Consider the following 15309-nt stretch of genomic DNA (forward strand, 5'->3'; position numbering starts at 1 on the left):
AATTTTCGTACCCTTATTATCGTAGCTTTTAAGTACTTTTCTCCATTAATCATAAATGCCTTTTTAGTGCCTGTTCAAGGAGTTTTAGTGCCTTTTTGCCTTTCTTAATTTTAGTGCCTAAACTTCCGGGCTCTATTTATCATCAACCATTTTTAGTCTACTGCTAAATATGTAAGTCTCCCCTAATTTTTTCCATTTTTCCTTGTCTGATGCTTTTGCCATCTCGTTGACTCCAGCCATCTTTCGGATCTCATCAGTCCATCTTTTATGTGGGCGCCTTCTTGGACATTTAACATTAAAGGGGTACCAATTCGGAATATTTAAGGTATCCGACTACGTTGAAAACGTCATTTTGGAAGAAAATATGGATTTTCATTTTTTTATTTTTTTATAAAAGCCCTATTTGTTGTGATTCCAAAACGGGCCTTGTTTTGTTTATATGATGCTTAGAATCAAAGTTACGTTCACTTTAGTGTTGCGTTTTTACATACAAGTAATACGCGAATAAAAACTTTAAACGCGTTTTACGGAGAATGCTATTTTTGACATTTTACTTGACTTTGTGACATGATTTGTAAAAATTGATGCATTGCATCCTTACGAAATTTTAATGTGATATTTTCCTATATATTGTTGAGGTTATGAACCAAAATCTAAGGTCTATCACATATATTTTTTGAATTACAGTGTTTTATAGACAAAATGTAGGAAGAAATTTCAAAAAATTCACACGTACTAAAACATATTTTGGTGTAACTTATGAACATATCGTGCAATCCTTTAGATTTTGGTTCATAACCTGCAACATTACTAGCTGAATGCACTGTGAAAATCACAAAGCATTTCATTAGTAAATTCTTTTGCAATCGTGTTTCGAATATCCCATGAATTTTGCCTAAAATTTGACATAAAAACGACTTTTTCATAGAAAATATAATAGATAGACCAAAATTTGTCACTGTTTTGACCATTTCGAGACACTTTCTATCAAAAAATGTATTTAAAGTTCACTCCAGAACCATTTTAAAGAAAAGTGACAAGAAAGGTAGTCGGATACCTTAATATAAGACACCTGTATATATATAAATAAAATATTTCATCTCCCCCACTATTATAATGTACGTATTGTAGGAGATATGGAACGAATTAAATTTCCATTCACTCTCGAATATGGTAACTTCTTTCAGTATACGAATAACTTCCGAGCCAAATTGAACTCATAACTCGAGGTGCCAGAAAATACCGAAAAAAATATTATTACTATTTGAAATTGATATTCCTTGCATACCTAGACAATGTTGTGCAATTACCAACTCACCTACAATAAAAGATCTGCATAAATATCGTCAAATTTCAGTGCTAATTAGGTACCAATCGATACTCATTTCCATCTCCTCAATGAACAATTAGAAGTTATTTCACTCAGAATATGGGGGAAAAAGGGGGGAATCAGCGTAAACAGGAGATAAATAGGAGTAACACACATACACTGTATAGGGCACCACACCAAATAATGCACAAACATTTGATTTCCAGCCAAAAACTCGAATGGGCTTCTGACCTATTGATCCATACACATGACGTCACGTGCTCAAAATCCACTACCACATACACTCACCATCCTCTTACATCACCCTTGAAACCGGGAAAAGTGTACTCACACACACACACATTGGGAAAAATACGGTTTTTTGGGGAAAAACGTCGAAGAGAGAGGGAGAATGAGTGGTATTGTTGAAAACTCTCTCTCTGATCTGATCGGCTCGATAGAGCGCTTCCCTCGAAATAACGCATATTTCCCTCCCAACATCATCATCACACATACAAAAATCTTAACCCCACCCCACGTTCATACTCCCTATCTGATGATCATCAGGGCCACCACATCGGGACATTTTTTTTTTTCCTAATCCCGAATCCACGCATCAGGGAGGAGTACGATATCCACATCAGTCACGACATTGCAGGTTGATCGTGGCGTCGGTCTGGATCGAAACACAATGAAGGATATGTGGACGGCGAATGGATGGGAGAAAAAAATTGGTACCAAATGACTGTGAACTGGTACGGGGATTTGAAGAGGAAAAGAATATGGAGCGAAATATTGGGAAAAAAAATGACGCTTACGTCACTTAAACGGTCGCGAAAATGAATATTTCGATTGTGACATATGCTATTTCAACGGCATTGCCAAGTAGTAAATACATCTGTTTAAATGAAGAATTCAAGGTTATCGTAAATCCGTTTTATATAGCTGTTTTGATCCTGAACCCCAGAATCTGGAGAAGTGTTCCTCAATTGAGTTAAGTTATATTCTCGATTACATGGGTATGAGGTTTTACGAATAGCAAAGATCAAGAATTTGAATAAGACTACCTCGGTGTGAATCATCGGTTTTTACGAGATAAATTTATTTCGGTAGCATCGGTAGGGAAAAAAAAGGCGCGTAATTTGCTAAATGGTATTTTTTCGATTGAGGACGTATATAATAAATTTTATTTTCATATTTATCTTATGCATTCGGTCAAATATTTCAAAAAATTAACGTAAAAAACTAGTATAGAAGAAACCCTGTATTGTTGAATGGAGGGTTCATTTTCATTTTTTATCCGAATTTCTTCACCAAGACCGGGATTACACTATAAAAGTTTAACAAAAGATCTTTTACAAAACTTGAAAAAAACAACCAATAAACCTATGTTGTTGCATTTACCTATTGTTTGTTGCATTTTTCTAGTTTTATAAAATAACTTTTATCAAACGTTTTTTATGTACAATCCCGGCAAGACATCTCTAAAGTTCCATAAAGTTTCATAAGTTTGAAAACACCGATAGTATATGGGTTGTTTCACCTTAAGTGTCCAGAAGAAATATAAATTATACGGTGGATTCTAAAACTGAGGTAAAATATGAAAATGTATGAAAAAAAAGTGAACAATTTCCAACTATGATTGTATAGAACACACTTCAGTAAAATAATTAGACGGTGTCACGGGATTGCAATTCACAAATGTTTCAATCAAACGCAAAAATTTTAGTGTAAATCGGTTTGGTGGTTCTTTTAAAATAAAAGAAAGAGGTAATAAATGACAGTGTGTAAAATTATTCAGGAAGCAAACTTTGGAACTCGTTTTTCTTAGGCCGGGACTACACGATAAAATTTTCATAAAAGTTCATTTATAAAACTTGAAAAATTCAACCAATAAGGGGAACGAATACATTCGAGTAAATGCAACTGGTAACCTCATTGGTTACATTTTTCACGAATGAACTTTTATGAAACTTTTATAGTGTAATCCCGGCCTTTAGATCGACTTTTTGTTGTTGACCCCTAACATTAAAAAAACAACCACACCAGAAATGCTGAAATTCTCTATGGGAATGTTTACAAATGCAAACACAAAGGCCATAACAGGTGAAATGCCCAACGGAGTGGCTGAAAAAACAGATGCCCATAAAAAAATATGGATGTCAAATATAACCAAAATGCAACGACCCAATATGAAAGCATATATAACGAAAGAAAAAAAATTAATAATGTATATACAGAGTGATCAGCGAATAAGCCCTTATTTCAAAATTAAATATCTCTACAACAAAGATCAATAGAATTATGCGGTAAACGGTACGTTTATTAGCAAAACTAAGAATGTTGTACAGAAATTTCGAAAATTTAGGTTTTTTTTTAAATTTTTTAAAATTTAAAGAAACAAAACAAAACTGGAGATTTTGGGGTTCCGAAAATCCTCATTTGTGTGAAGAGAAACCACTGCATTCGCCTGAAGTTACTGCATGGGCTGCGGTATGCGCCATGTGTGCTGACAATTTGTTCCAAAATTGTAACGTAACGTTCAGTAGTAATCGTTTCTCACACGAAGAATTGGCCGATAATGCCTCTGGCGCATACCGCAGCCCATGCAGTAACTTTAGGCGAATGCAGTGGTTTCTCTTCACATAAATGGGGATTTTCGGAACCCCAAAATCTCCAGTTTTGTGGTTTTTTTTTTAATTTTAAAAAATTAAAAAAAAAAACTAAATTTTCGAAATTTCTGTACAACATTCTTACAGTTTTGCTAATAAACGTACCGTTTACCGCATAATTCTATTGATCTTTGTTGTAGAGATATTTAATTTTGAAATAAGGGCTTATTGGCAGGCCGCATCAGATAACCCCCAGGGCCATATTTGGTCGGCGGGCCAAGCGATTTATCATTATATAGCTAGAGGACGGGTCGCAATGAATTTATTTAAGATAAATTTTGGAGTTCATAGCCTTCAAATAACATTGAAATTAACAGAAATTTATTATAATAACATACAAAAGTATTTTCTTCCGAAAAATTAAATAAAAAATATTAGTATGCATAATAACCGGTTATTACCGATTTATCACATTTACCGTAACATGACACTGCATATTAAAAGGCAATGTGTCTCTCACAAAACAGAGATAATAATAAATTTATTAAAAAAATAATTCCCATCACATGCTTCATGTGAAGTAGAGTACAATATACTGTACTTGTGAATTTTTCAAACTGATACAAACTGGAAGATAAATTCTAGAAGAAGATTCTGGAAGATAAATTTTTCATTTTGCCGCAGAACTATTTTTCCTTACCCCATAATTGCAATTGCACACAGATCTGTTTCCAGAAACAAAAACATTGTTTCAGAGAAGGTTCATGAGAGTATACGGCTTTAAACGATTGTTTCGGATACTAACAAGTCACAATCTATATCGAAATTCCAAGTTATCATCGACGTACATTAGAAGAATTCCTGGATAAATATCACTAAGAATTCCAGGAAAGTCTTTAAGGAGAGGGGAAAACAACAACAAAACCTACTCGGAAAAATCTTTACGAGTGGGTAAAAGAAGAAGGAAAAACGATTCACTTCGGAGAGAAAAAAAACACAGGCACATATTCCAGGAACAAAAAAAAACTCCAGGACGGGATCTGGATTTCCTCTTCTAACAAAAGGACAGAGAGAGAGAGATAGAAAAAAAAAATAGGAGAAAACCTGGACAAATCGTTATATACGAACAATGCATTCCACTTTCCCCCGTTTTTATTACATCTTTTTTTTTTTTCCTTTTTCTCCGCCATCGGTGAAAAACACTTGAAAAACTTTTTTTGTCCTGGATTCGTTCGAGTACGGACAGGAAATAATATGCTTAAAATAAATAATAATAATCTTCACCGGAAAATTGGGAAATAAAGGAAACAGGAAAAATGGGAATTTGTCTCCACTCTGTGCTAAATTCTTCTTATTTTATTTCATTTTTTAATTTCAAGAGTCCTGGAAAATAAGCAGAAACAAATGTAAAATGCAGTTTTGTGCATACAGGGTGTCCCATAAAGTCTGTAAATACTGTTACGAAAATTATGCAAATAGTCGTTATTTATGATTTATTATGTCATTGTGCCCCTTGTAAATAGCATAATGCATTTCTATGTAAATCTCGCCTAATTAGTTTGGCGACCGATCCGATGATTTGGCGATGTCATAGCGCCAAGAGAAGTGTAAAGATCTCGCTAGAATCGTGGAGATTGTTATGGTTTCTTTTTATGTATATGGTGGCGCCGCCAAGGTGGAACTAAGAGTTTTGTGGAGTTTTCTTGAAGACGAGATCTCTTTTTTGTATGCTTGAGTGGCTCTCTGTGTTTAGCTTATTTTGTCAAAATCTCTGCTTGTGAATAGAGATCATTCAAGTATTACGTCAGCAAATTTTTAGCCATTTTTGGCCCCTCCCTTGTCAGCAAAACACTTACCCCCGTCAGCAAAATTTCGTTAGCAGCTTAGAATATTTCATATCTTCAAAAAAAAGGTGATTGATGACGTAAGCAACCGTCAAACACCCCCCCCCCCCCGTCATTAAAAGGCAGCAAATCGGAAACTCCTCCCCTCGATCCTGATTTAATACTTGAATGACCCCATACGTGTAAATAGCTCTTCTGTGAAATAAATCTGTGTTGTCCTTAGAATTGCTTCGTGCTTTGCCATCTCGAGTGCTTGGGAGAGAAATTATCCGGGTAATGTGAAGGGCGGTGTATTTCAAGAGTACACAACTCCCGTCACGCGGGCAAAATGCGGCACATCAATATGTTCCATCCAGCCCCGACACGTGTTCCGATAAAAAAGTATCAACAAAACACGGTAAATACCTAGGATGACCATATTCTCTTCATAAAAATGGGAGAAATTGGCATCCCCACATACGAGACACTGCCAATTACAAACAAAAAATTGCCAAATACAATTAAGGTTGCCAATTACAGCCGTAAAAGTTGTCAAAAGCAAGTAAAGTCGCCAATGACGACCAAAAAACTGTCAAAGGCAAATTAAGTTGCCAAATATCGATAACATTGCTGAAAAATCGCCGATGGTGACAAATAGAGGGCACGTTGCAATGAGGAAAGCTTCATTTTTCGCGGGCCACTTCTTCGGTTTGACGACGTGTTGCAGGGGATCACTTCACTGGTTTAAAAACGTGTTGCAGGCCGCTGAAGTGTTCCGGAACAGCACCATGGGTCACTGAAGTGATTTGTAAATGTGCCACAGGTCACGTAAGTGATCTTGGAATGCGCCGAGGTAATCCGTAAACATGCCAAGGGTCACCTAAGTGATCTGTGATTGTGCTGTGGAACATTTAAATAATTTGAAAATGTACCGTGGGTCACTTGAATGATCTTTAAATGTCTCGCGTGTGGCTTAAGTGCTCTGGAAGTATTCCGTGGTGATCTGTAAATATGACATGGGTCAGTCACTTTAATGATCTGTAAATGCACCACAGGTCACTCAAGTGACAACTGCACCGCGGGTCATTTAAATAATCTAGAAATATGCTGTTTATAGTTGATTTTTACAAAATTAGGTGTAAGGTCGCAGAGGTCACATCAGATGACTTCTAGAGTCACATTTCGCCCGCGAGTCATAGGTTAAGCATGTATGCTTTACACCAGCGGTTCTCAACCGGTGCTCCGCGGAGGAGTTCTTAGGGCTCCGTGTGAACTCCCAGGGGCTCCGCGGCCGCTCGAAGAAAATAAAATAAAAAACAGTAAATTTGAAAAAAAAATAATTATTAATGTTTTTGAATAATAAAAATAAGTCAGTATTTTGATGAATAAATAAAAATAGGCCTACGGGGCTCCGCCATAGAAATTATACACTGGAGACCCACTCCGTGGGTCAAAAAATATTGAGAACGGGTGCTTTACACAAAAATTGCTGTGATATCGGTTGTGGAAGATCGGTTCGGTTCGTCATTGGCTCATCGCAGTTCGGACATGGGCGGAGATACCCCAGCGTCAGAGGTAGAGTTGACAGATCTAATGTATATGCGTATATATGAATTGATATCATTATCATCGTGCCCCCCCCCCCCCAGTAGTAAGGGCCGTGCCCCCCTCCAGACTTCCAAGTCTATCTCCCCCCATATGAGTTAGGAACCACAGAAAACCAACTTCAGCCGACCATAATTGCGTCACTAGGTAGGGTTTGAATCAGAGTCTTCGAGATAGGAGTCCGTCACTATGACTACATGACCGCAATAAAAAGTCTCATTCGTAAGAGCAATTCTTTCTCGAACCGCATCAAAGTACAATAAACTCTGGACTATTCCGGCCTAATGAAGCGTAAGAACGGAGCAGATCACAGAAAACCCAGATAGGCAGACGTTCTATATAAATGTTCAATTCCTATCTCCACCCGTACCATAAAAAAATCAGCCTCTTTATACCAAAACCCACTCCTATTCATATTTCCTGACCTCTAAGTACAGGCGAGTACTTAGATTGTAAATTTTTGTTATGTACTGAACCAACCGTACGTTTTCAGAATTTATTACAGAATTATGGTCCAATAACAAAACATATTCGACACATTTTAATAATACACACATAATATTTTAAGGTAAATTCTTTTTTTATGTCAACCTTTTATTGTAAGAAACAAAAAAATTATGTACACTGTACAGTATGAACTCATACCGTACTCTTTTTAAATAAACAAAACATTAACGTAAGAGCGAAAACTCACAGTTTTCAGCCCTCTTCCGTGACGCAAAGTCCCGTAAGTGAATTACGCTTTAACCCGCGCAAAAACCGGCCCGGTTTTGAGATGTTTCTAGCGCAGCGCGGGAGGTTTCAATGGTCGATTTTGTGAAGCCACACCCCAAAACCAGTTTTTGTGCAGCTTGAAATCAAGAAGAATTGTTACGTATTAATTTTAAACCAGGCCGGACAGTACGGGAACCAGATATCCGCGAGTCTACTGCACACACACCTATTTCTTCAATCGTTGAAGTATTTACGGACTTCTTGGACACCTGGTAGAGATTCACATTTCTCCCTTTCTGTTCTTCCAACATTTTTCAGGTTGGATACAAGAACATTATTGGCACCGGGCCAAAAACTTTCTGATATCCATTCCCTCGGTCATCTTTTCAGTTGGTTGATTCCTTTCGGCATCAGCCAGTAAGAAAAAAGCAGAAATACGGTCGGTCATTGGTGGACGAGACGTCACTCTGATGTTCTTCTTTCGGAAACTGATTGTATACCGCCATTTTTTTTTTCGCCTTCCATCTCTCGTTCAGACATCCCTGAGACGTACCGCCTCGTAAATAATAAATATCAGAGCGAAAAGGTCAAAGTATTGAATAAAACGAAAGGAAATTCCAGAGATTCGAATGACATCATTACCATTCATGAATTCAATACCAGAAACGGAAAACGTCTGAAAGAAAGACACATTTTTTTTCCTTTTTTTTGTGAAGAATCTAATTTAAGCTGGTATTGTCTAGTTAAGAAACGAACACTTCCCGAATATATTACGCCGGCCTTTTGTCCCGAAAAGCTCAACCACAGAAAATAATGGAAATAATAATTGTGTGTGTGTGACTGTCCACGCAGGAAATGAACTCACGGGACCATGACCCCTTTCAGCCCGATGCATGATGGGTCGCGGTTAAATGACAAAAGGTCTTCTTGTTGCCTAAAAATGGCGTAACCTACCGATGTAAATTTCGGTCGGGTCTGGTCTGTGGTCTAGGGAAGAAAAAAAATATTTTACAGCATGTCGGTTCCACACCAAAAAGCACTATCGTCGAAAATAAAAAAGAAACGGGAGCACGGCACCGTAGTGCCGGTGTAGTTGGATGTCGATCTCATTTTGCCATTCCACTCTGCCCCCCCCCCACCCCGTACATTGTATGTGTGATCAAAGTGAATCAGGCATGAAATCTCTGGTATACAAAACAAGGTACGAACACCGAAAGTAGAGGCGCATATTTACGTGAAGGTTATAAAATGAATCTTGTGTGAAACATGAGTTCACACACATCCTACCTGACATTATTTCCTATGAGAACAGAATTCATTTCCCGAATACTGCGGACATGCGATTCCAACTCCGGATATAGCATGATAGTATTTATAATAGCCGATAAAACTAATAAATATCAGACATTAAATAGCCTCTTGTACCGGGTGGTTATAAATAAACTGACACTACTCAGACTTATGTAGCGCCCATTCTGATGAAACTTGGTATATGGGTATGCGGGAAAAAAGGGACTCGGTTTCAAACCCCACCAGCGTCATAGTGGTGGCTGTCTGAAGTCGTTTTTCTGTGGTTCACAACTTCAACGCGTGAATGCGATCCAATCTCCCTGTTAAAAAGTCTCGCCACAGAGACCAACAGGCCTGCAACAGTACATATGGTTCAAACATCACACTTCACTCAGAATTTCTAATATAGAGGGCACCACTAAAAATTCACATACACTATATACACACGCACTCAGACTGTTAGGTATACATACGCGCACTTCCGGCAGAACTCAATCGCAAGTAAATTGCCTATGGCGATTGACTAGAGTGGTGTTCAAGAAGGAAAAGTGAAAAAGTAGTGACTTTTATATCGCAGTTACCTTTTTAGGTCCGAATAACGCATATACCAAGTTTCAATGAAATGCGCCTGCTACATAGGTCGGTTAGTATAATTCAACTACTTAGCTTCATTATATTGACACTACTCCGACTTATGTAATGCCCGTTGGGATGAACGTATTTCATTGAAACTTGATATATATACGTTTTCAGGGCTGTAGCTTTTTTTCACCATCTAAGGGCGATTTACTACCTAGTGAGTTGCGCCGGAAGTGTAACTGTGTGTGTACCTAACAGTCTGAGTGCGTATGTAGTGTTGTGTTTGATTGATTTTTGAGTGCTGCCATCTATGTTTCAGCAGTGAAGTGAGTGATGTGTTATGATTGAATTGCATTTGTACTGCTTGTATGTCTGTGTTAGGTATGAGTTACTCTCTGTGGCGAGACTTTTTAAAGGGGAGATCGGCTCGAATTCGTGCTTTGAAGTTGGGTACGACAGAAAACCCGGCTTCAGCTGACCTCCACCGTGTCGACGGTGGGGTTCGAACTCGAAACCTGGCGACGCGAGTCCGTCACTATGACCACTTGACCACCACAGCGGCACGGCCGTAGCAAGCCATTCCTGTGTCCCTGTTCAAGTATTTGTATTTAGGCTCCTTCTTGCCCATTTAGCCCCACCGCTTCCTTGATCATTTTTGACGCACCATGGTCATTTTCTGCACACGAGGGCAAATTAGACCGGGACCTACAATTTATTGCCGATTCCGAACGGCAGGCTTGTTTTTTATACTCATCGAGAGGTTGGTGCGCTAACCCCTCGATGGGAAATTTAGTCCTACTGGGCGCCCCCTTCGAAGTGGACCCTGTGCGGGTGCACCTGTTGCAACTGCCTAGTTAGGGCCCTGGTTATGACGCATCTGAGGTCTACACGTTATTTTAATACTTGTTTTCTAAACACGAAAGTATGCTTCTAAAATAAAAGGTTTACCAGTAAAATGTGGCTTTAGCACCTTTCTTTACTGCCCTGTATGTATAATTTTTATTCATTTTAAACTTTCTGAAAAAAATCAATTCAATTAATAAAAAGTCTCACTCGTGGATGGGAGGGGCAAGAGGGGGGAGGGGCTGCAAAAGAATAAATTCCCCCTTTAAAATTCGTCAACAATTCAAATGTAGTCCAAATTCTAGGGAACCCTTGGAATAACATACGTGTTCCTACATTGTAGGTGTTCGCTAGCCAAAGTCGAGTTGGAAGCATTAGCGTAAAACATAGAAGCTCTCTAACTACAAATATATGGAACTATTTCAATTAGAGAACTATTTCGAACCCCCCTCCCCTGCTATTCAATACTTTTTCCTCGTAGAACCCCAGTAATATATGGATATCGCTGGGCTCTTCTGAATCCCTTCATCGAGAAAGTCTTCATCCATAAAGTCCTAAATTTTCAGTCTAGACTGAAAATCACTATTTGATAGTAATTTTCAGTCTTGTCCTAGACTATCCCACTAAACACGATCTACGATATAGGAAACGTAAAACGGAAATCGATCAGTTTTCACCAAACGCGGATCGATTACGATCTTTCTCTTAAAATCGTCCATACGAAGAGAGCCTGGAATCACCTTCTAAAACGTTTTATACGCTACCTCTTGAGAAATGGACAATCGTTGTGAAATAGCAATCTCAAAATATTCGTCATACTCTCAACGTCTCCCCCCGTTCCCACACACATAAAATGATCTTTACGTAATAAGTAACTCGATCATCTCCGGGTCACGATCCCAGGAAAATAGTCCATCAATACCGAAAATATGGGAGATGTTAGTCTCTTCACTACAAACAAATCGTAAACCCTAGATGTGCCGCCCAGCTACAGCTGGAAAAGAACATTCGGACCGTACTTCGATGCTTTTTAACCTTCTATGGGGGAAAGGCTAATAGCATTTTAAAGCTCTATTCCGAGAATTCAAAATATGGTCATTCCAGGTTTTTTACACAAAACCATAAAAAGGAATTTTTGTTCTTTTCTTCTTTAAAATCTTTATTATTCTTATCCTTTCTTGAAAGGTCTATCCACAAAATAAAACAAGACGGAGGCGAACTTTTTCCTTGAGACAACGGCAATAAATTTCACGTTGGACAATCTTTCCTGTCTCAAAAACGATCCAAAAAAAAAGAAAAATAGACAAGGTCTGAGAGAGAAGAAAGGGAAAAACACCGTATATTTTCGACCCCTTTCTAACCGCCATTCTTCCTTCTTTTTGACCGCGCATTATACGTCGTACGTCTCCAGCGTTTAGTACGTACGCTATAGCGAAAGGGATGGGGGAAAAAATACAAAATACAACGGAATAACTGAAGCTAAAACGGAGTGAAAAATTAACGTATTCTGTTCGGAAGAAGATAACTAAAGACAAGAGAAAAAAACAAAATAAAGGAAAGAGACTACAAGCTCCGTTTTTTTCCCTTTTTTTATTTTCCATGTTCTGGTATCACGTGACGTCATTAAAAGAACGACGCCTTCCAATCGATGTAACGCTGTTACTGCGCATGCGCCTAAGGACCATGTTGGAAGGTTGGTGCTGTGGGTGTGTGTGGTGCGGGTCTGAAATCCTCTCTTTTCCTTTACTACAATTCCCTATGCCCTTTCCTTGAACACGCACGTTTCCATAAAATCGATGGATTCCTTTGCCCTCTTTCCTTGCTTACATACACACTTCGGGAGATAGTTTTCTGTTGTGTGTGGCGCATACACACATCTCCTTTTTTTTACTATGCGTAGTATTGCGAGATGTGTTGACCCTCTCTGTCTCTCTCTCTCTCTCTCTCTCTTTCCTATTCTCTGAAGGAGGAAAAAACAAAAATCCGGGGAAAAAAAGACACCGGAAAATTAAGAAAAATAGTAATATTATCGATGGTTTTTATACACTGCTAAAAAAATTTCAGATTTTACGAGAGGATTCAAAATGCGTGCGAACCATGCGACGATTTATTTGTCACATCCCACGCATTAACAGCAACACCCAATACTTCGCTGAAACTCTCCCGGTCCGAAAATAATAATAAAAGACTTTTCTGCTCGCCATTATCGAGACATGATTAGATTATTACTCCATTTTGCACTACGTGTGGCATAAAAAAAAAACGAAAACGCTAGTATAGTCATTAAGTTGTAAGAGAACGCGCCGAAATGAAGCAGCAAAAAAAAAAGTTCGTAATAATGTCGGAAGAGGGAGCAAAAAAACCAATCATTTTTATTGCGTTTTTTTTCTCTCTTTCCACCCGCCACTCCTTCGGTTATTAATGATTATTAGGTCGCAATGGATGGATGTGAAGAGCACGTAATTCTTATAGATCCAGTGTTTATGAGATATATGGTGCGTTATTTTTTTTTCGTCTTTAAGTTAATGGATTTCATAACTTTTGAATAATGAAATGAAACATTGTCATCGTAATATTTCGAATAGAGTGAGTAATGTACTGTAATAGCTTTACATGTTTTTATCTGTTTATGTATTGTGTGTGAGTGTAAATACTAGCCAGTCGGTTATCATTCAAATATCATGAGTGTTTTCAGCTGAAAAACCGAACGTATGCTCTCTGTGAATGTAATAATTTATTAAAATCTATTTCACCCTTTTACGATCAAGGACGAAATGTTTCGTCCAAACGCTTAGTGGAATTAATTCAATCCAGTTCTCTGTGTTTTCTTTTCCCTCACCTAACCACCGCAAAGCTTTATTGTAACCCTATGAACCGAAGTTGCTTTTTTTCAGCCAATTTTTTTCTATACTCTTGTAAATCATTTTTGCCCCATACTTATATTAAGTAAGTACACAATACTTATAATGTATCTTTCTACCCTATACATAGGGATCATTCAAGTATTACGTCAGCATTTGGGGGGGGGGGGTTCTGATTTGCTGACTTTTGATGACAAGGGGGGGAGGGGGGGTTGAAGGTTGCTTACGTCATCAACAACCTTTTTTTTGAAGATATGAAGTATTCTAAGTTGCTGACGAAATTTTGCTGACAAGGGGGAGAGGGTCAAAAATGGCTAAAAATTTGCTGACGTAATACTTGAATGGCCCCATATAAGAGCGAAAGAGAACACGTAGGGTGAGGTTGAAAAGAGAAGTCTACTGTATACTCTCTTACCTAGTTATCTATTATACTGTTTTTTTCCTTTTCTATTTATCTACTTTTCTTCTATTTTTTTTCCTTTCCCTCGTCCTTCCTTTTCCTAACGTGTAGTTAGGTGCGGACAACGTTACCAGATTTACCGTCGATACACCAAATAGAAATCATCCAAATTATTTTCCAAACGCCTGTACGTGAAGAGGCTAATGGGCACAGTTTCGTTTTTTGATCACGTCTCGCAGACTGGTTGTATTGTTGATTATTGTACTATTTGCTCATCATTATTTAGAAAAATGAAACCATAAAAATTCTTCAAACATTCTTTAAAAAGTAACGTAACTACAAAGAGAACATTGTTAAGAAATACTTGTTTAGAGAAAATTCCGGAAAATTTTTCATTTAAAGAAAACATTGGTGAGAAAGATCATATTTGAAAAGAATCTAGTTGAAAAATCCTTATTTTCCGAGAACATTGTTGATAGGGCACTTCATTTTTGTGAAACTGAAGAAAAATTGTCATTTGATAAAAAAAATTGAGAAATCTCTCCATATTTGAGAAAAAAACTTGTTAAAATAACTTTATTTGAGTAGAAAATAGTTTAAAAACAACCTAATTTTTCAGGGAGCATTCTTAAGAAATTTTTATTTAAAAAAAAAGTTGATGAAAAATTCTCACTTGGTGTGAAAAGGGTTGAAAAATTTTTATTCAAAGAAGAAAATTTGGAAAAATCCTTATTTTAAGAAACATATTTTGTGAAATATAGAACCTTAAAAAATGAGAATACTGTAATGTTTAAAAATCTTTATTTAAGGTGGACATTGGGAAAAGAAAATACAAACACACACACAGAGAATTTCCAAGCAATGTTCTCATCAAATAATTATTTTAATTATGTTCTTCTCAAATAAGAATCTCAACAATGTTCTCCTTAAAAAAGCATTTTTCCAAGTCTTCTCTTTAGATAATGATTTAACAATGTTTTTCATGAATAAGTTTTTTACAACTATGTTCTCTCCACACAAATACGATTTGTTTCCAACAATTTTCTCCTTAAACATCATTTTCCAACAATTTTCTTTTTCAATAAGGGTTTTTTCACCAAAGCTGTTAGAATGTGATTTTTTAACAACGTTCTCCTTCGATAAAGTTTTTTTGAACAATGTCCTTAATCAAGACTTTTTCAACAATGTCCCTAATCAAGACTGTTTCAACAATGTTCTCCTCAAGTAAGGACTTCCCAATAATGTTCTTCTCAAGTAAGGATTTTTTCAATAA

General features: G+C 37.3%; 1 protein-coding gene across 4 annotated transcripts in view; it reads right to left on the minus strand.

Annotated features, from left to right (window-relative positions):
• Window positions 1-15309, minus strand: part of CadN (neural cadherin) — a 610878-nt gene that overhangs the window by 575479 nt on the left and 20090 nt on the right. The gene's annotated exons all lie outside the window — the stretch shown is intronic.

Source organism: Pholcus phalangioides, unplaced genomic scaffold (genome assembly GCF_987345545.1).
Source record: "Pholcus phalangioides strain wild (caught in Gottingen) unplaced genomic scaffold, Ppha-v1.0 ptg000001l_1, whole genome shotgun sequence".
NCBI classification, from domain to species: domain Eukaryota; kingdom Metazoa; phylum Arthropoda; class Arachnida; order Araneae; family Pholcidae; genus Pholcus; species Pholcus phalangioides.